The 21,807-nt window shown below is 29.3% G+C and overlaps 3 pseudogenes across 1 annotated transcript; 1 reads left to right on the top strand and 2 right to left on the bottom strand.

Moving 5' to 3' along the window:
- Positions 1 to 1,959: 1,959 nt before the first annotated feature.
- Positions 1,960 to 4,457, top strand: LOC145194957 (uncharacterized; annotated as a pseudogene).
- A 7,389-nt stretch (positions 4,458 to 11,846) lies between these two features.
- LOC149881428 (uncharacterized) lies at positions 11,847 to 16,511 on the bottom strand (annotated as a pseudogene).
- LOC149881429 (uncharacterized) lies at positions 13,316 to 15,502 on the bottom strand (annotated as a pseudogene). Its single transcript, XR_016445346.1, has 3 exons — positions 14,751 to 15,502; positions 14,346 to 14,599; positions 13,316 to 14,257 (listed from the first exon to the last, which is right to left on the bottom strand). The product of XR_016445346.1 is annotated as an uncharacterized LOC149881429 (transcript).
- Positions 16,512 to 21,807: the final 5,296 nt, after the last annotated feature.

The raw sequence follows: 21,807 nt of genomic DNA, 5'->3' as shown, positions 1-21,807 counted from the left end.
GCGATGGCATTTGCCGTGTACGTCGACCGGCCGGAAAACGCCTCGATTTACGTTATTGCCATAAGACCGTGAAGCATGGTGGAGGCAATGTAATGGTCTGGGGGTGTTTTTCTGCTAACGGTCTAGGTCCAATACATCGAAACGATGGAATAATGGACCGTTTCATGTATAAAAATATCCTGAAAGATGTTATCCTAGTCGGCATATCTAGTAAATACTCGGAGTATTAATCACGTATAATATACCGCTGTTGATACCAGAAAAATACGCATTTATTTTTAAGTTTCGAATTCGAGTTCAATACCACTTATTTATCAAAAATACGTATAATATAATATATGATCAAAATCGGGAACGATAACGTTCCCGATTTGGATCAAATATTAACTTACAATGGTTTAACGAAAATCTTTGCTTTAAAGCGCATGCTTAAACTAAAAATTGCGAAAGCAAAATTTAAATTAAAAACATTCCTCTTGAGAAATTTAGTAAAAAGCTTGTCTTAAATGAAAATGAATCGTCAGGAATACATGAAAAGTTATATGAAGAGATATCGTGCTGCTCAAGCAGTATCACATATCTCCAGTACAGTTTTTACTGATTATCAGTGCATTATTTACTTATTTTTATCAGATAGATTATATATAGAATTTTTTGTTCTGTTTTAGAAAATTAAAAAAATGAATTAAAATTTCGAACCAACACTGACATTTTGTTGTTGCTAAACGTTAAATTTTGTTATAAGGATTACAGCTCTTCTATCTGTTTTTTGTTCTTTATTCAATAAGTATTTGATTTAATTAAAATATGATTATAGTTTGATATTTTATTACGAGATATATGTCTTTATATATGAATATATTTATGAATCTTTTTTTGATTTTTTCATGTTATTTTTAAATTTTTTGTTTGCGCAATTCAAGTTATATATGTTGATAGTTTGCATATATGTTTACATTATGTTCAAAGTTAAAAAGTTTTTGATAAATATATGTATGTGGTAATATGTGTTATATACTTGTCTTAAAATAGTATAAAATGTATCTGTTATGTATATAATTATTATATGAGGTGTTTATATATGTTATATATAGTTAAATAAATACATTGTGTTTTATAGTTAGTATATATGTTTATATTATGTTGTTTACATGTTTTCAAAGTGTGTGATTTGGCAAACGTGTTGAGCAAAGTTGTTTTGCGTAAAGTTGTTATTTATGTTACAAATGTTGTAAAATTTGGCTTACCTTTATGTTGGTGTCTATTGTTAAAAATTATAAGTGGTTTAATTATTCAAACTCACTGCTTTTAATCATTTACTAAAAGGCACTCAAGATAAATCATTTTGTCATATATACATTTTGTTTATATCTCAATTTGAATTTTTAGAACCATGACATACCAACATAAATTGTTTTCTAAAAGCTAACATGAAATAACAATATTTAACAACTACTACTCTCTTATCATGACATCTTATCTCTATCAGATATATTGATTTTCGATTCATATATAATGTTTTTCTTTGTATGTACTTATCCACTTATCGATTACATATTTCATTTCAGATTTATCATATGATGGATTTATAAGATGTAAAAGAACAAATATATGTAAATTTTTATGAATTTTTTAAAAACATCTGCTAATAAATAGTCCAGTCAACGTTCAAACTTCAATGTTGCATTTATCATTTTTAAGTAGTTTTTAGGCTTTTCTAAATGTGTTTCTTATTCACATGGTTTTACAAGCAAGGTCTCCATGCAAATTTGAGCTGAAAATTTTTTACTTTTTTAGCCTTTAAAGAGAATTGGCGTTATTTTTTGTCTAATTTAATTTGTTTAAATATAGTAGTTCTAATAAGTAAATGTTTGTTTGTTCTTGGCTTTTTATTTATCTGTTTTCAGATTCTTATAAACTAAACAACTATAACTAAACAATATAAAGACTAAAATCATTAAACTTAATTTAAAATACAAGAAATTGATGAAATTGTCTTCTCTAAACTGGAACAGCAGTCTTGATAAGCAATCAAAGTTAGAGAAAGATTTTCTCACAGAATCCTATCAGCTTTTTGACATCTCGACTAAGAATTTTAAAAAAGATATTCTTGCTGATAGATTGAGAACAGATGATGCCAAGCTGGAAGATATAAAGTAAGTTCATTAAATAACACTTTTTTTAGTAGTGAGATTTTTTTTCCAATTAAAAGTAACTTAAGTAATAGCATATAATTTCCATTAAAATATTTACGTTTAACTCTTTACATGGTTTGGTCATCTTCCAAGAAAAACTAGAACAATTATTAATTTATTTATAAATGGCTTAATCGATTTAAATATTTCTTAGTTTTTATGAAGACCAGAAGTTACATAGGAAAGGATATATGGAAACAAAAGTCGATGAAGACTACAGTAGAAGAGTACTGGATGCAAACAGGAGAAAGAACAAGCTAGATAAGTTGAGAGAGAAAGAATTAGAGAGACAGAAAAACTTAAAGGATATCAATGATGTTTTGTTGTCACATGACTCCATGACAGAAGAGATTCAATTTAGCAGTGAGGAAGAAAAGTCAAACGAGGACTGTGAAATCAGCGAGGAAGATGATTTCCTGGGTAACGGTCGGAAACGCAGGTATAGTATTATTTTAATAACATAGTTGTAATTTGTACAAGCTAATGCTGTTTTATTGAAAAGTATATAATTATAAATAGGTAGAAAAATATTATAAAATGATACCTAGGTACAATTCTGGAGATACGATAAATCTAGCAGTAAATGTTGAAAAGCTCATTGAATGTACTGCTGTTCCAGCACCAAGGTTCAATGTTGGTGTACGACCTCATCTGGCAATTTTAAGTGAAGTATTTAAAGCTGGAGGTATAGAAATTAATGATATACCGCTTTCAAGAAGCACACTTCATAGAAAAAAGTTCAAATATGTAGAACTTGAAGGAGACTGAGTGGATTTCAATATCTAATCATCTTAAAGGCCAACGGCTTATTCTTCATTTTGATACCAAACTGTTGGAACAAATTACCACTGGGCTTAACATTATCCAAAAAATTGAGCGACTTGCAGTCTCAGTGAGTTCCCCGGATGACGATACTATGGAAGACCATCTTTTAGGTGTTGTTCAATGTCCCTCTTCAAAGGGAGTTGACCAAGCAGAACAAGTGCACAATCTTTTAGAATATTACGGAAGTACAGAGCAGATCATTGGTATATGCTGTGATACAACTGCAAGCAATACAGGCGGAGTAAATGGAGCAGTCCAAATTCTTACAGATATTTTGAAATTACCAATTTTGTGGATAATGTGTAGGAGACACATATATGAAGTACATGTATCTCACTATATGGCTGCCCTTACTGGTGAGAAAACTAAAAGTCCAAGAAGAGCTCTTTATGTCAAGCTAAAGAACAAGTGGCCTGAAATCTGTGAGAAAGTGAATGAAGTGAAAAATTTATGTAAATTGGACTGGCAAAGAGATGATCTGAAGATTGGCTCTGTTCTTCGCACTGTTGCAGAGGAAGCTAAGACATTTTTGACTTATGCAACTACTGATATAGTGTTTTCAAGGAATGATTATGGTATAGTTTGTAAGCTTGCCTCCTTCTTCCTTGGAGTGGAAGTACAAGATTTTAAGTTCCATCAACCTGGCGCCTGCCATGAGGCAAGGTTTTTAGCAGATGCGATCTACATCCTGACTCTTTATATGACTAAAGATATCAGTAATATCTTGACAGAAAAAGAAGTGCTGCAGTTGAAGGATGCAAGTTTTTTCATTGCAATTTGCTATGTTCCATGGTTTTTAAAAAGCTTTTTAGGATTTCTGGCTCTCTACAATGATTTGAAAGCTATCCAGACAGCCTATGCATTGAGAAAAGTTAGTAAGAATATTGGAAATGCTTTGCTTCTCAGCATGGGACGCCATACGTGGTACTTAACTCCGCAACTCTGTGTTTTGTCCTTTGGGGATAAAGAAGTTCCTTCTGAAACAAAGCTAAGAATGCTGTTAGCTCTGATTGAGTTTGAAGAGCCAAATGAATTTCAGCGTTGTAAATCATCAAATGTACAAATTGGAGAGACCACAGAGCTACCTGAGTTGATTTCCGAGCAAAGCTACCTTCTCTTCAAACATTTTAAAATATCAAGAGCAAGTATAAAAGAATGGCTTAATAATAGTCTTAATACTATAGATGTTTTTAACCATCCTCAGTTGCTAGATTTTATTGCATGGATCAAAAACATATCTGTTGTAAATGATGGTGCAGAAAGAAACATTAAGCTCATTAAAGATTTTCTTTCAGCTACTAGAGATGAAGATCACCTTCAAAATGTACTTTTTGTAGTTAAAAAGTCTAGAAAAAACTTGACTAAGACTATGACTAAAAAGGAGCTTGGGAACTGTTCAAAAAGTTGTATTTTTTGAGAAATGTTTCACCGCAATAAAATCTTAAATTTGCTAATAAATATTAGTTTTCATGTATTTTTTTTTGTATTTTCATATTTATAAATATAATCTATCAAGTTAAATAGTAGAAAACAATTGGAAATGATTTATACGCATCTAATTGTTTTGTTTTAATTTTCTAAAATGTGTTTTCTATTAATGTTAAGCTAGCTTAACATTAAAACAGTAAAACTCAGATTTTACATCTAGCACTTCCTGTCAAAATAAAACCGTCAAATTTTTTTTAGTACTTATTTAGGTCACATTGAATGGGAATCAGTAGAGAGCTTTTTTTTTTTTTTTTTGGGACACCCTAGTGTATATAAATATTATATGAGGTGTTTATATATGTTATATAATGTTAAATAAATATATTGTGTTTTATAGTGAGTATATATGTTTATATTATGTTGTTTACATGTTTTCAAAGTGTGTGACTTGATAAACATGTTGAGCAAGATTTTGCGTAAAGTTGTTATTTATGTTACTAATGTTGTTACATTTGGCTTACCTTTATGTTGGTGTCTATTGTTAAAAATTATAAGTGGTTTTATTATTGAAACTCACTGCTTTTAATCTACTAAAATGCACTAAAAAATTATTTTGCCGTGTATACATTTTGTTTATATCTCAATTTGAATTTTTAGAACCATGATGTACCAACATGAATTGTTTTCTAAAAGCTAGCATGAAATAGCAATATTTAACCACTACTACTCTCTTATCATGACATCTTATCTCTATCAGATATATTGATTTTCAATTCATATATGATGTTTTTCTTTGTATTTACTTATCCACTTATCGATTACATATTTCATTTCAGATTTATCATATGATGGATTTATAAGATGTAAAAGAACAAATATATGTAAATTTTTATAAATTTTTTAAAAACATAATGCTAATAATTAGTCCAGTCAACGTTCAAACTTCAATGTTGCATATGTCATTTTTAAGTAGTTTTTAGGCTTTTCTAAATGTGTTTCTTATTCACATGGTTTTACAAGCAAGGTCTGCCAGCAAATTTGAGCTGAAAATTTTTTTTTCTTTGTATTTTATTTGACAAAGACACTGGATGGATATCTTTTTTCTTTTTGCTAGGCGATGATAAAGCATTTCCCCAGAATGACAAGAAGATTTGGTGTCATTCTTTGTTTAATTTAATTTGTTTAAATATAGTAGTTCTAATAAATAAATGTTTGTTTGTGCTTGGTTTTTTACTTATCTGTTTTCAGATTCTTATAAACTAAACAACTCAGCTAAACAAGTTTTGTTTTATTTTTTAGTGCAATTAGGAAGAGCTGAAAGTTATTTTTTAGAGCAATTGAAAAGAATTGAAGTGTTTTTTAGTTACTTAACACAGTATAACTGATACTGATTTGAGTAAGTTTACTATTTTGTTTTATTATTTATTGGATTTATTTTATATTTGATGTATATTATATTAGATATATATTTTATGTATTTAACATGGAAAACTGATTGTAATCTGTTGACATGAAAGTTTGTAAACATCAATCTGCCTATATTTCAGTATATTTTATATTTCTCTGTATCTATATAAATATTCTTTCTTAGAAAAAATAAAAAAATTCATTTTAAAACTAGTTGAAAAAAACGATGATAATTTTCCATTGTGCATTTCAGTCTAGATTCTTTGTTAAATTAAAAATAATTGATGTAAATAAATATTGTTTAATACTTTTGATAAACGACTTATATAAACATATAAAAAGATATGGATTTCAATAAAGTTTAAATAAAGTCTTTAATTAGAAAAGTTCACAATTAGTAAGATTCTTTTATGTTCATTTATTCAGTTGTAACAATAGTAAGATTACTGGTAATATGTTTAATGATAATAATGAAATTGAAATAGATAGTATTAGGCTCAACGAAGTTATTAATGTAAATGCTAATAGGCAACTTGAAAATAGTTGTCAAATGAAAAAATAGATCTAGGCAGGATGAAATTAATTGTTGTTGAAATGTATGAAATGCTGCTTCGGTGAGCAGAAAACTTACTTGACAGTCTGTTAATTTGATTTTACTTTAGACACTTTAGAACAAAGCAAAGTATGAGTTTAACTATTTATAGTAACAATTAACACTTTTAAATTTAAATAATTTAAATTTTGTTATAATTTCTATCACAATTATGTTCTTTTTTTCATTTTTTTTTTAGTTTGTCTTCCCTTTGTCATCTCTTGATGACAAAGGGAAGACGAACTTACTGTTGTTAGCTTACTGTTGAAACATGGTTTTAATTTTGTAAATTTAGTATGATGTGATATTTACTCTATTAATCATTAGTCAACAGTTACAGAGAAGCTGGAGCTTAATTAGGAAATGCTGGAAATTAGCTTTTAATCAAGGTAAAAATAATTTTGTTTACTGGTAACATAATAAAACCAGTTACTACTATTTATTCTGTGTTTTTTTACTTTTGTTAACATGCTGCTTTGAAAACACTTTTTTTCTCTCCCTCTCTCTCTTAGATGAGAGGGAGATTTAATAAAACTTATGTAATTACTGAGCTCTGACATATTTCTTAATACCACAAATGATAATGACCATTTGTAAGAAATATTTTACGAGTTGCTTGCTATTTTATGATATAGTTGTTCAAATTGTTTAACTATAATTGTCCTTTGATTGTTCAAATATTGTAATAAATAAAATCTTTTTAGTCCAAGTATTTAGGTTAATAAATTATCTTATTGATTTGTGGTTTTATTTGCCAGTGTTACTACATTGTGTTGTCTAGCTTTTTTATAATCTTTTTTAATTATTCTGTAGACACAGAATATATATTTTCTGTTATTATTATATCCTAATTCTACTGACAATAAAATGCAAATAGTACTTTTGTAATTAAAAATAGTAATTTTTTTTTTTTTCATTTCTTTTTTTTTTAGGTATTTGCAGGCTTTACTTGACTTTCCTTTTCTGGTACCTGTGTTGTGACAGATTTTAAAAAGAACTCAAATGATGTTAATGCGGTCTTTATGTCGTTAACTATAAGCAATGACGTTGCTGATAGGGAGTCAAAGTTAAAATATTTATAGATAAATTTGTATTTAATTTTTTAGATAATATATCAAGTTTTTAATGTGTTTTTATTGTTATTAATGATTTAATAACTCATAACCCGTATTACGGGTTGTTTACTGCTAGCCATTATGATCATGTTATGAATTCATATCAGTTAATAAAATTGTATTGAATATTCTCTGATTATCGTGTTTTATACGTGTTTACAAGAGTTTCAAATGCGAGTTTGATACTCAGTAGGCGTCGTATTGTATACCTGTCTTTATACGCATCTAATGCGTGTTTCTAATGCTTGTACGTCACGATAAAATGGTTAACATACATACCACAACGATACGTAATTAAACGAGTTTCTAATGCGCATTTACAACTAAATTTGCCGACTGGGATAAGAAAGTAGCTCAAGTTTTTAACTGTACTTGAATTTCCCTAGTATTAAAAACAATGACTAACATTCGAACTTTCAAAAAAACAAATCATCCAGATCGTAGCCATCAGCAGAAGAAAGCTGTGAGTTGTTAATCACTTGCGGATATAATAAACTAAACCACTAGAAAAAAAGAAAAAGGCCTTATAGAATGGATGGATAAAGCATCATATTGATTTGTTTTAATCAATATGATGCTTTATCCATCCATTACACGATTACAGTTTGCCAAACCCTACTGTATTTAAAACTTCTTTGCAGAAACTACATTTTTATAACCGTCAACAAAGCGAATGTGACGAATATGCACTCTATCCGCAAGTGATTAACAACTCACATCAACATGTGTTTTTTTTCTTCTCTCTCCATCTCGATTACTTTACTCAAATACTTTTATGAACTTGATATATGTACTTTAACCAGGTAGCTCTTTTTTAAATCAGGACATTTGCATGATTGTAAGATTTAGTTAAATTAATAAATCAAACTTTCGATTGTTGTTAAAAAAAAGCAAATAAAGTAGTTATTTCGTTTTAAAAGCAAACAAAACGTTCTGGAGATTCACATTGCAATACATATGAAAACGACACATTTTTATACAATAGTATAATAAGAAAGACAAAAGTCAGCGCGTCAATCTAGAGGTAACGTTTAACCTATTTATTTTTTAAATTTTGAAGGTAAGTGAGGATATTATATTCTCATTTTAAAGTTTCACAAAAAAAGGTCTTCAAATAATGAAAACTTTTGATTGAATATTGTAAATTATTTAGACTCGCTTTTTAATTTCGGCAAAATAAAACTTTTCCCATCATATAATATATGATGGGAAAAGTTTTATTTTGCCGAAAAATAAAGCTCTCATTATAGGCAAATCATATTTATAGGAAGCAGAATTCTTAAGAATTCACATATTATGTGCATCAATTGTGGTTCATATAACTTATTTACTATTCAAATACAGCTCACTTCGATCATGTGGAACAACGCTGTAGTTTTTTGTATCTTTCTTGGACTCAGTTCCGCTGCTGTTACTGAATTCATTGCGGAATTATTAAAGTGTTTTGTTTTAAATATGTTGTTAGAGTTTTTGAACCTTTAGAACCACTGCCGGAATCTTATTTCTTTTCATCTTTACTGCTCAACTTTTTTTGGTATCTTGAATGACTTTCTCTTAGTGAAATTTTAGCTCGATAAAGCAAATTTAATTGCAGCAACTAAAGAATTTATTTTTTTATTCTTTAGTTGCTTTAATTAAATTTTAAAAAAATAATGTCAGTCAAAACCAGACTTCCCCTATTCTTTTGTTTTCTTTAACAAAAAACAAGTCAACAACATTCTTGAGCAAGTTTAAATACATTTATACTGCCTACAATGTCAGTATCATCTTGGTGAAGTGTAAACTGGGGTAACTACTATGTGTAATGCAGTGATATTTAAGGTCTAAATACATATTCTGTTTCCGTTTTCATTTAGTTCTTGCAGCATTGATATAGTTTCTAATTTTAATTTTACTTGTATTGAATCAGTTCTGATGAAATTTGTTTTAGTTCAGTTCTTATGATTTCAATAATTTTACTTCTTATTTCAGTTATTATGTCAGTTCAAATTTTACTCCTTTCAAATTTTACAGCAATTGGTACGGCGGTGTGACCAAACAAAGTCCTACGCTTTAAGAAAGTCCTAATTTAGGAAATGACAAAATACGTATATATAAAATAAACATTTTTGGGAAATAACTTAGCAGTTTTAACTAAATATCTAGTTCGTTAAAATAACTAAATTTTTTTTCTAATTGTTTCTTTTATATATACGAAATTTGTCATTTCTTAAATTACGACTTTCTTAGAGCATAGGATTTTGTTAAGTCACACCACGGTAGTCTTAACGACACATTTTTTTAAAAAAAATTGATACTTAACGTTATGACAAGCACGTGACCAGTTTTACAGTCCAATTATACATACTATAATCGTACCAAATATTATCGTTATAGGGTCACTACTATAAAACTCATTACGATCGGAAATAAAAAAATCGTAAACCCGATGATTTCTTCCGATTCGACAAAATTGACGTATACTCAATATTTCCAAATCCCAAATATAAACATTTTTTTTCGAATTGTAAAAACTTTCCGACGAAATATTAGCGGATTCATGAAAAACGAAAAGATATTATCCAGTTAAGCTATTGTCATTTTTTTCATTTTGTTTTGTTTATATCATGAACAGTTGTGCAAATTTTCAACTAAATGCCATAAGAAAAACAAATTTCAAAAAAGATATATATGTAAACCCAATATCTTTATCTTAAGTATACATTATAGTTATTTCCAATTATGAATCTTTCAGTGCAACTAGCCAGCACTGTTTTACGTTCAAAAAATGTTTTAGGAGTTTTAAGAAGTTCTTTATCCATTTACAAAGATCAGCCAATGAATATTTTATTAAACGATTAAAACCATTTAATAGTTATATGTAATTTTTTCACTTTGTTTTCCTTTTATAGGCATACCATGAAGGCAATAATTATATATCAAAGAATTTCCAATAAAAAATTTTTTTTTAAGGCATAACAAAGACAAGTATGCAGCAACAATTAAACAGTAATTTTAAAGTAGAGAAATTACTGTCATGTTAAAAGTTTTCGTCACACTAAATCAAAGTTTTCCTTTATTTTAATTGCTGCCTTTCTGTGTTGACCCTATACGTTTTACCATTTTATATATTATATCTAATATGCTTAGTATATTATATCTAAGTATATTTTAAACTTAGAATATAATGATATACTTAAAATATTACATCTAATATGCTTTTAACATTTTTATCCAAGGGGACAGAAAAAAGATGCCAAAGCAGTTCGAGTGTCATTGAGTTTGTCACAAAAAAATTCTTTTGACAGACTGGATTAGACAATGCAAAGATGTTTTCACGAGAAGATTTGGTGGCAAGTTCACAGACGACTCAAAAATAGCAAAGGTTAATAATGAAAAAGCCTAGGCTTTTTATTCTGAAGCAGTCGTAAATGGACTCCCCATTCCAAACATCTACTACCTAAGACATATAATACATTTCAAAAAGTACTCTAAACCTAGTTTAAAAATTAGATTACCAAATTTTATTTTCATTAGATGTTCGTTTAGTCCGTCAGAATCAAGATCGATTTTGACCAGACAAAATGTATAGGTTTTGAAATGCTTATTATAAGCCATTAAAAGGAAGCCTTCTCCACTTCTAGTACTAATCTATAAATAACAATAAATAACTTTAAAAAACATCAAAGATATCCTAAAAATTTTTCTGGCAAATTAAAATTGAACAATTCAATTCCATTTATTAAAATTGTTTTAGCAGATATTAAAGTAAATTAATCAAGCTTGCTCTGACCAATCTAAAAATTATTTTTTGTCTCCTGAAAGGTTTAGTTTACTTTTTAATCATTTAGTATAAGTTTGTAGGAGAGAGAGAAAAAAGTCAGTGGTTATCCTTGTTAACTTTACTTTATAAAAATTATTACTTTATTATCTTCACCTTTCTATGTTGACCCTTAGATGGTATTTATGCATTTTGTGAGTTGATAAATTTGTGTCAACTCACAAAATCCACAGTCCTGAACTCTTAATATAGCTTCTTGAATATACTTAGCAAGGTTAACTGTTGAAACAGTTGAGTTACTAAAGAAATAAGCAATTGGTTGCTTCCATTTAGTGGGAATACCTCTGATAATAAAAACTAGAGCCTGATTCAGTGGTTTCTTATTTTTTATTCCAAAAACAACATCTGCACTTTTATCATAATCTAAGTGTTGTTTGATTTCCATCTCATCCAATACTAAACTGCATTTAAGATCATGTTAATTCATGTTATCAACGTAGTTTTAGTAAAGTGAACAACTTTTGTCAGAATCCAGTTTGCATATCTTCATAAGCTCTTGAAAGAAATAATTTCAAAGTGGTGCTACTCGGTAAAGAAAAAATAGCACTTAAAATTCTGTAAGTTTGTGGGCTATGAAAAAAAAGTCGTAGTACTTGTAGTTTGTTCGATATTGTCCAATGTCTACCTTTTTTATGTCGGGAACTCATTTTTAATTGACTTGCAAAAAACTTTTGCTGATCATTGGAAAGAAAGTTTCTAGATAATTCTAAAATATGATTAATTGGAACATTACATTTTTTTGCTTTTTTTTTCCAATAGCTTTGTAAGCCTGCTTATTGTAACACGACATGTACGCTAGGGTACAGCGAGAATTTTTTTTCTTCTAAAAGCTTAAGAAAAGGTGTATTCTTATGTAAAATCAAATTTTAAATAGGGTTTCCTTAAAAAAATCTTTGATCGGAAAAAGTTTTGATACCCAAATTTTCACTTTTAGAAATTGCAAAATTTAGTAAAATCTTATTTGTCACATTTGTCCTTTATTATGCTTTACATGTCCTTCTTTTTCATTGCGATGAAATATTAAATGCAAATAATGTTTCTAGACCAATTGCAAGCTTTTTTGACACTTGTTTCAAAGTCATTATCTTGCATGAATCCTACCAGCAATGCAGATTCTGGACATTTCAGGGGAGAGGGTCTTCAATTTTCAATGAGGTTTCAATGATTAACAAATTTGCTTATAACAGTTGTTTTTTTTGTTTCATTAGAAACAAAGGTGGTGCCAGTGATGCGGTTTCCCCAAAAAACAGGAGGTCTATCCCATCTTAATCAAATAATAATTTGATAACACTACTATAACACTATTAAAAAAACAATAAATAAAACAACATATCTTTCAAATCTATTGACATTGAAAATTTATTAAAATTTCTTTCTTTGTTTTAAAAACAGGTAGCAACTCTCTATGTTGAGCTCTAGCTCTAATATATCCATCTCTTGCATCTGGTCCAACTACTGACATGGATGCTACTGTCACTTGTTTTATAGCACGCTCGGTACTTTGAGTATGAATTTTAGCAGAAGGAGTTATTAGAGGTGTCAATCTTAGCAATACCAACTTATCTTTAGTGAGCGAACAAGTAAAAACAGGTTCTTGTACTACACCATTTTCCCATTTGACTAGCTCTTGAAGAGTAGTTGCTTCAAAGTTCAGTTTAGGTATTCTTCTTGGTCTGATTCGCATGTCTCCAAGGATATTATTACCCCTTTGTTCCAAAATTCGGTCAACTGCAAAGTTGCGGTCTTCTGCATTATTACTAGATAATAAAGAGATTAATAAACTTTCATGGTTCGCATACCAAGCGCCTAACTGGATGTAGGGAGTCACAATTTCTCTTACTATAACAGGTTGATTTATAAGAATTCTCAATTGAGTCAGAATGTGATTGGAAGCATCTTCAAGTCTGTCTTTAACTTTAATGTCAAAAAAAAGTTTAAAGTAAAATTGTAAACAAAATAATACAAGTAACTCAAGATTTTTCAAATTCTGATCAGTTAAGTCATGTTTCCTTGTCCACATAAAGACTATTCTCATGCCAGTAGTGAGCCATCTGGCATGACTTAAGGGGCCACATTGAATTTCTCTAAGATTAGGAGGCAATACACCGATCTTAACTGCTTTACATAACTTGTAGGTTTGTTTTTGATCTGTTGACATATTTTTTAGTATTGTTTCTGGAATGTCAACAAAGCTCTCTCCCTCTGGAAGAGCTTTAAATTGAGGATTGTACTCCATTTTATTAACATCAGCAAGACATTTTCCCACAGGACCTACAAAGCCAGTACTACATGATGTTAGTCCATCAATTCCTTCCATTAGGTGACGCAAAAGTAACTCATTTGAATGAAGCATGCATATGGCCCAGTGGCATTTGTGACCTAACATCTTTTCAAGATGTGTTATAGCACCACCTTTCCAGCCAGTGTTAATTGAAGTACTATCAGCTCCGAGTACTAAACATGATTCAGTAAGATTATATTGTTGCAGCAAATTATAAACACCTTCAGCAATCTTTTTAGCTGGCTTATCTGAATGAGTATGTGCATTTGGAGTAAAATGACCAAGATATCGACCACCAGGTTCTATAGTCACAGTAATGTGATAATAATAGGATGTAGTTGTCCATTTGAATCATTTATCATCGCTCTTGTTGAATCTTTTCTTCCATCAAAGTAAATGCCAATATTATCTGCTTTTGGAAGATTAAAATTGTCATTATTCTTTGCTACTACCATGATTTTTTTTCTTGCTCTCGTCAACTTAGAAGGATCACAAGCAAGGTAAGAGTATTCAGGGGTGAGAAATCCTGCTTCAATTAAATCTTGCAGATAACTTGTAGCAATTGCTGCAGTTGCGGCAGGTGAAATCCCAAACCTATAAAATAAAACTAGTTTATATTTATTTTTATTAATTCATTATCCGAACTTTTGCTGCTCAACAAAATAATAATCTATATGATTACCTTATACTAGCCATTGCTGTGTTTTTTATTGACATAGTGTTTTTTCTTGACTTCTTTTCTAAAAATCGTGTTACAAGGAAAGCATAGACACCTAATTTATCCTTTAGAAGCCTTTCAACCAACAATTTAATTTCATTGTCTTGTTTTAAAGTAAAGTTAACATTAACTGGATTATAGTTGTCATTGAGTGAAATATCAGGAGAAATACTTTTTTGATATTCTTCATATAATTCTATATCTTGTTTTTCTGTGACCTAAAACCAAACTTTTACAAATATTATTTTTGTTTTACATGTGTGTGTGTGTGTGTGTGTGTGTGTGTGTGTGTGTGTGTGTGTGTGTGTATATATATATAATTTGCTATATAAACAAAGAAAATATTTACTATTATGAAATTATATTTACCTCAAAGGATGCTTGATCATCTTGTAGTTTTTTCATTCTTTTCTCATAAGCTTTTTCGTCACTGATTTTTCTCTTATATTTTTTTCTAAGTTTCGTTGTCTCAATTTTATCAGCATGTCCCATTTGCATGTCAGACTTTTCACCTGTCTTATTTCTTTGACTGTATAACCACCTGAGCTCCATAGTTGGAATTTTTTTAGAAAAAATACAGGTGCAATTTATATGTGCTTTACTTTTACAATTTTGGGGGGAAGAACACCCAGACATATCATGTTCACACAGAAGAATCTTATGAGGACATGTTATGAGGTCCATTAGCTTATCTAACTTCAATATAAGTTCTTCTTTTACTTTTGCCTTAGTTCTTCCCCATGCAACGTTTTCTACTTTCTCCCAAAGGGTTTTAATTCTATAATAAAGTGATTTCTCACCAATAATTACTGGCTGTTGAAACTTAACATTTGCTTTTCTCCATTGAGCAAGAACAAATGGAATCAGATCGCTAGCAAGATCTTTGTTAGAATATTTATTATGGTGTAGATTGCATGTCATGCTTTTTTGTTCTTTTAGTAAAATCCCTTTTTGAATAACTGCTCTGTTTGTAGGCAGCTCACTAGGAATAAAATCTTTTCCAGGTCCAATAAAATCTGAAATTGCAGTGGTGGATGATCTAGTCTTAACTTTTGACATTTATGAATATCTCGATTAAATAACTAACAATGAATAAAATAGTAACAAACTTCGATCTTGTATAAAGCTTTTATACAGCGGAGAGCCAAGTAAAAATATCTTTTAAAATTAATTTGGCGCTGCGCTTATTAGGAGAGTTTATTACATAAAAACGGATTTTGTTTACTTTATATTAATTTAAGTTTTTTTCATTTTAATAATCTGTAAATATGAAAATTTGGGTATCAAGACGTTTTCTGATCAAAAAGTGGTCCATAACAAACCTACCTTGAAATTTAATTTTACATAGGAATACACCTTTTCTTAAGCTTGAAATTTATTTTTTTCAAAAACATATAAATCTCACTACCCTAATGTACGCAATAAATTTTGCACTTTTTTATACTTAGTAATGTCAACACTTTCTTGATTGTTTTGAATGTTGGGATTTTCAAATATACTAATATTTTTTTCAATTTGATTTTTTTTTTGTTTTAGAAGGCAACGGACTTCTTTAGGAGGTGGTTTTCTTTTTTCCCCAATAAATTGAGGTGGATTTGAAACATTAAATATAGTAGGAATGACAGTATAGAGAAGACGTTTTCCCTCATTGTTTGTTAAATAGTACATCGAACTTTCAAAATGATTACTACACAAACGATAATCTTTGTTCAAAGTTTCGACAGGTTTTCCATCTAAATCTGCTCTTCTACAATTTACAACCCATTTCTTGCACCTGTAGAATAAAAATAATATCAATAGTTTGTAATTTTTGTTGCCTAATATATTTGTGTAATGAGTTAATCATTTTAACGTCTATCGTCAAACTTTTATTGTATTGCTCCCTATAAAAATTTTGTTGTACAATGTTCAATTTAAAATTGTACAACGTTCAAAACAAAACTGATAAGATTAAAAAGAAAATAAAATACAGAGAATTTTTTATTAAGGAATAAAATATTCTATTAGGCACTCCAATTGACTACTTAGTACGTACCTACCTTTGTTTTTTGGAAAACGAAAAAATGAAACATTCTTGTCAGCTATTCCACTAGTATTTGTGCAGTTTATTGCTGCGCAATGTGAAGACATTTCTGAATAATGAAGATGATTATCTATTGTAGAAAAACTCAAGATAATACAGAAAACACTTTCAACTAAGTTTGTTGTTGTTTAACTTCTATACTACCAGGACCTCCAATATTGCTTTGCGCGTACAATTACATTCTTAAGTATGTAAAAACGAAAGAGTCAACAAGCCTTGGTAGTGACCCGAAGTTAAACATGTGCGCCAATTTTAAAGCAAGTATATAAAATTTGTAAATTAATTGTTACAAAAAAAAATATTGCATTAAAAAATTTTTTAATATTCAATAATTTTCGTTCGGTAATAATTCCTAATTTAATTCCTTTTTTCATTTTTTGATGCTTAAAATCAATTCTATTTCAGTTTTTGTTCTTCAGATAAATCCTATTTTTAGTTTTTATTTACATCAACGAAATCAATTACTTGAACTTCTAATTTTGCTTCACGTTCATGAAAATTTCACTGTTGTAATGGTTTGTTTAGTAAAAAATTACGCAAAGAAAGATATTTTCATTTATAATTTTGTATAATTGAAAATCCGTTGAGAAATGCATGAGAACATGAAACTGTACGTTTCATAGACAAATCAAACTGAATATTTCAAGTCTCGAGAACTGTATTATATTGATTTTAATGTTAACCTTTCTCCATTGCAAACTTTTTAATTTTTCGACTTTATAGATATACCGAATACTGCTCTACAAGAAATGCTTTTAATCAATATCTTTGATAAATTAAATGAATTAAGTAATGTTTCTTTTTTTTTTTTTTTGTTAATGTTATTAGTATATGCAAGTTTCTAGAGAAAAAAACTTATTTGATGCCATACTGCATATACTTCACTAGGAAAGAATTGGTATCTAGAGTTTTTTTTATTCAAGTTATATAGCAAATAGTAAAAGCAGGTAAAAATGACGCCACAACAGCTTTTACTTAATAGCAGTTTTAGTGGCAGAAAGCTGGTGTTTACCGTTTTGTTAACATCTAGTTGTTAAGATTTTTGTTAACACTTAACAATTGCGTTTATTTACTTCAGTTCTAGATTAAATACTATGACAAGATTCTTTACATATATTTCTTCAAGATAACCGTTTACAAAGACTTGAATCGCACCAAATGTTTCGAAGAGAGAAAGATAGCCTGAGCATGCCGGTAAGCTTTGTATAATTCAACTTCGCGATCATGCGCAAAGAAGCTAAATTGGCTGGTACGTTAGCGAAGTAACGTAACAAACACTGCTGCAAAACGTACCAAAATTAGAAACGCCGAAATGAGAGATGGAAAAATTCAGTTTCCTCCTTTAAGTTAGTTTCACTATATATATAATATCCATACTAAACCTAAAAGATAAAAGCATAGGTATACCATATGACACGCATTTTGAATACAACTGAACTATTCAAATAAGATAATTGCACAGTTTCTTGATAATTAAAGCTTTTGTATAAACATGGAAAGCGACTTCATAATAATTGCAAGTGAAAAAGAAACACATTTAAGTTTACACTATAGAGTTTTATCATTATTAGAACATCTAATGAACATCCCACGCGTTTTAAGAAATATACAAGAATTTTAAAATATAAAAAATTTTTTTTCTCTCACTAAACTAAAATCTATAAATGTCATTTTTATTGACATTTCCATGAGAAACTTTTGAGATTTTCTTTTCCTTTAGAAAGCTGTAGGGGAAGTGGGGGCATAACCGCATATGAAGGCATAACCGCATATGAAGGCATAACGGCATATGAAGGCATAACCGCTTATGAAGGCATAACCGTTTTTCAACATTTCTCTTTGAAAAATGTTACCTAATATGGCAAAAAGTATGCCATGCGTCGGTAAATCAGTTTCCTTCAATTCGATTATGTCAAAAAGAACGCTTGTTGTGTTTCTGGGAAGTTGTACATAATAATGTCTGTTTTGATAAAAATTAGTGTTGTTACGATTTTAAATTTATTCGACTGTCGACTAAATTGATTAATGTATTTTCCAAAGTCGACTAAAATTGACTAATACATTTTTAAATTCGTCTAAGTCTACTAAAAGTCAATTTAGTCGAAATATTTGAATTAAGAACTTTATTATAATCATATACTTTAATGTTGCTTGACAATTTATCTTTAGGACGCTATGAAAAAACTAGAACTTTCAGAGAGTAAACAAATAAACTAGGTGTGTGATACTATTATAATAGCACATGCTGTTATTATATCAAGAGCGTTTTCTTTTTTCAATTTTAATTCATTTAATCTATTAGATGAATTAAAATCGAATAAGCGAACAAAATAAAACGGAAATTACAATCATAAAGTAAAAAAAACCAAAACACTGTGGGTATTTTATATCATTTTTCACAAAAATTAAAGCTAATAATTAACAAAAAATTTTATAAATTAAAAACAGGTCGGGGCAGATAGGCTGCTAAACTTTTTTGGGGGTGGCAGATTTGCAAAACGTTTTCGCATCCTTAATTGAATACCATAACACATTACTTAACATTTTGTTTTAAAAGCATCAACTAGTTACTATAATGAGAAAAAGGAAACATGTTAATGAAGTGGTGCTACATAGAGTAAGCCAAGAGTTGTGTTTATGTGATACAGCAAATTAGGTTCAATGGTCAGATATTTTTGTCAATTAAAGTATTGGTAATTGAGGTCGAGGAATTCAAATCTGCGTATACTTGTCTCTAGGAGTGGTCATAACCGCACAGGTGTTAATTTCAGGGTGGGTCTTTGGATGTCTTGACATTTTTATAATAAAAATGGGACATTTTGTATGTTTAAATATAGGTAAATGAGGTTTGGAAATTTGAAATTTGGGCTTATTTTGTTACTAGGAGTGGTCGAGACCGCATAGGTGGTCAGGGGTTGTCAAATCGGTGTATTCTTTGTTCGAAGACTGTACACCAGCCTGTACAATAGGGGCATATGATACCAGTTGTACAGGCTGGTGTACATTTGTGCAGTCTCCAGGTTATAGTGATGCAACTTGTTAGGGTCCAATTTCTCATTGCTGGATACAGAGGGTGATGTAAAACCTCTTCATCAGCTCTTCATCAACACCTAGAATCTCAACTGACTTTTAGTTTCCCCTAAAAACCACCTAGCAGTATTGCTATTATTGGAGTTTCCAGATCCTCCTGACTTTGGAATATCAAAATTGATACCAAGACCAACCCTCAGTGCAACTTGAATATTTCATCAAGTAAAAACCGTTTTTGACATCGGCATAACTTAATGAACAACCTTTGAAACTGCATTCTTTCTAAAAACTGTCCTCTGGGGCAGAACCACAGACACTTAGGAGGCACAACCGCGTACTTTTGATATTTGTCATCGTTAGATAATTATGAATGACAAAAATCACAATCGTCACACTTGAATGCTTCATGTAAAAACTTAAATAGAAATAGTATTGTTTTGAAATGTCGGAAAGAAGATTTCGTATTTTTTTATTTAATTTTTATAAATGAGTTTTTAATTAAAATTTAAAGCTAAGAGTATAAATCGAAATCTTTTTATATTAAATATAACAAGATATCGATTTATACTTTTAGCAATATATAATAACATACATTACATTAGACGATATATAATAACTTATAATACATTAAACAATATATAATAATATATATTACATTACACAATAGATAATAATCACCAGATATGCATAAATATAATTTTTATGTATATCTGGTGATTACCATATACTGTAAGTATAAAATTTTACATTTCCTAATTTGAATATATATACCTATATCTATATCTCCCGAGGTTAGAACTATTTTGTTCTATCTCCAAGTTTAAACGTTGGGAGAAAGTTTTTGATTTTTTTCTTAGAGTAAAAATTATTTAAAATTTTAGCTTTAATTTTTAAAGAAATAATAACTTATCTTTAAATAGTTTATGTTTAAACAAATTATTTATAAAAAAAAATTCTAAAATAGAGCGTATTTTGAAAGCAATTATTACTTACTATAATCAATAACTCATTTTCTTCCAACTTTTAAAATAGGAGTTAGAACAAAATAATTCTAACCTCACGATCTCTCTCTCTCTCTCTCTAACATGTTGATATATATATATATATATATATATATATATATATATATATATATATTGGGATGCGGTTGTGCCTCACTATAGGGGTAAAACCGTTTTTTTTTCACTAAGTCTTATTTTTGTGTTATAACATTTTCAAAAACCGTTTTATTTTTTTCTTAATTGCAACAATTTAAAGCTTAATGATGTGTTTATCGAAATACACTGTTAAAAAAACGCATGCCATTTTTATTTTCATACTCCATTTATCAAAACGTTGCGGGAGCTGTTATGCCCCCACTTCCCCTAAATTGTTTTTGTTTATTTTTCACCTAATGCAAACTTTTTATATATTTTTAACTGTTTGCATAACCACGGATTCAAGGGAGAGGCGGTAAGGAAACTGAGTTTTCCATATTAGTGCCAGTAGACGTTTCTGGTTTTTGTAGTTTTTGTAACATCAGCATATATATATATGTATGTATGTATGATTCTATTTTTGCTACTGAACCATTTTCAAAAATAGAATATTAACTTCTACTAAGAGCTTTAAAAGCCACGGATTAAATTAAGGAACAAATGTTTATATGTGATTAATCAAGAGGTTTTTCCATTTAGAACATTTTGAAAAATCACGCGCGAGACTTTTCAAGCTTTTACATTTTTGTAATTCAGTATTCATTTACATTTCATCATGGAAAAACTAACGCCGTAAAAAAATTAAAAATCGTGGTATTGTAATTCAAAAATCAGTGTTCAGATGTAAACTTCTCTATTATCTTTAAAAACTTGGGTTTGGAAGTTAAGGTGAAGTAAAATCAGCTTTAGGATCTTCTTTATAACTTTTACATCAAACTGAAAAAGTTACTTTAAATCAACTTTAAAAACATAAGAATGGGTGTGTTACAAAAACTAAAACAGGTGAAAGAACAGAATTTTAACATTGCCAATTTTCGTATTCTTTCAAAAACCTGATTTAAAACGTTTACCATAATACAACATGTAAAGCAGCTATATTCTACAATGACGCTCTGGTTTTTTCTACCCACTGCCCGTTTACACAGCCTGTTTGTGTTCATCTCCTTATTTGTGATTGCTACTTTTTTTAGCTTAAATACACTTACTGTTGAACTGTTACCTCATGCTTGCAGCTTCACAATATCCAAATAGTACGACAAATGTAGGCATCACTTTTTGTTGATTGTTCAAAGAAGGATCTTTAAAGTGAAATCACTTTTGAAAATGAATATCATGA

The sequence above is a fragment of the Hydra viridissima genome, unplaced genomic scaffold (assembly GCF_058129835.1).
Source record: "Hydra viridissima isolate aposymbiotic clone 2 unplaced genomic scaffold, HvirCarnegie_v1 scaffold_12, whole genome shotgun sequence".
Lineage (NCBI taxonomy): Eukaryota > Metazoa > Cnidaria > Hydrozoa > Anthoathecata > Hydridae > Hydra > Hydra viridissima.
Note: the sequence above shows the minus strand (reverse complement) of the source record. Positions and strands in the feature narration are given on the sequence as shown.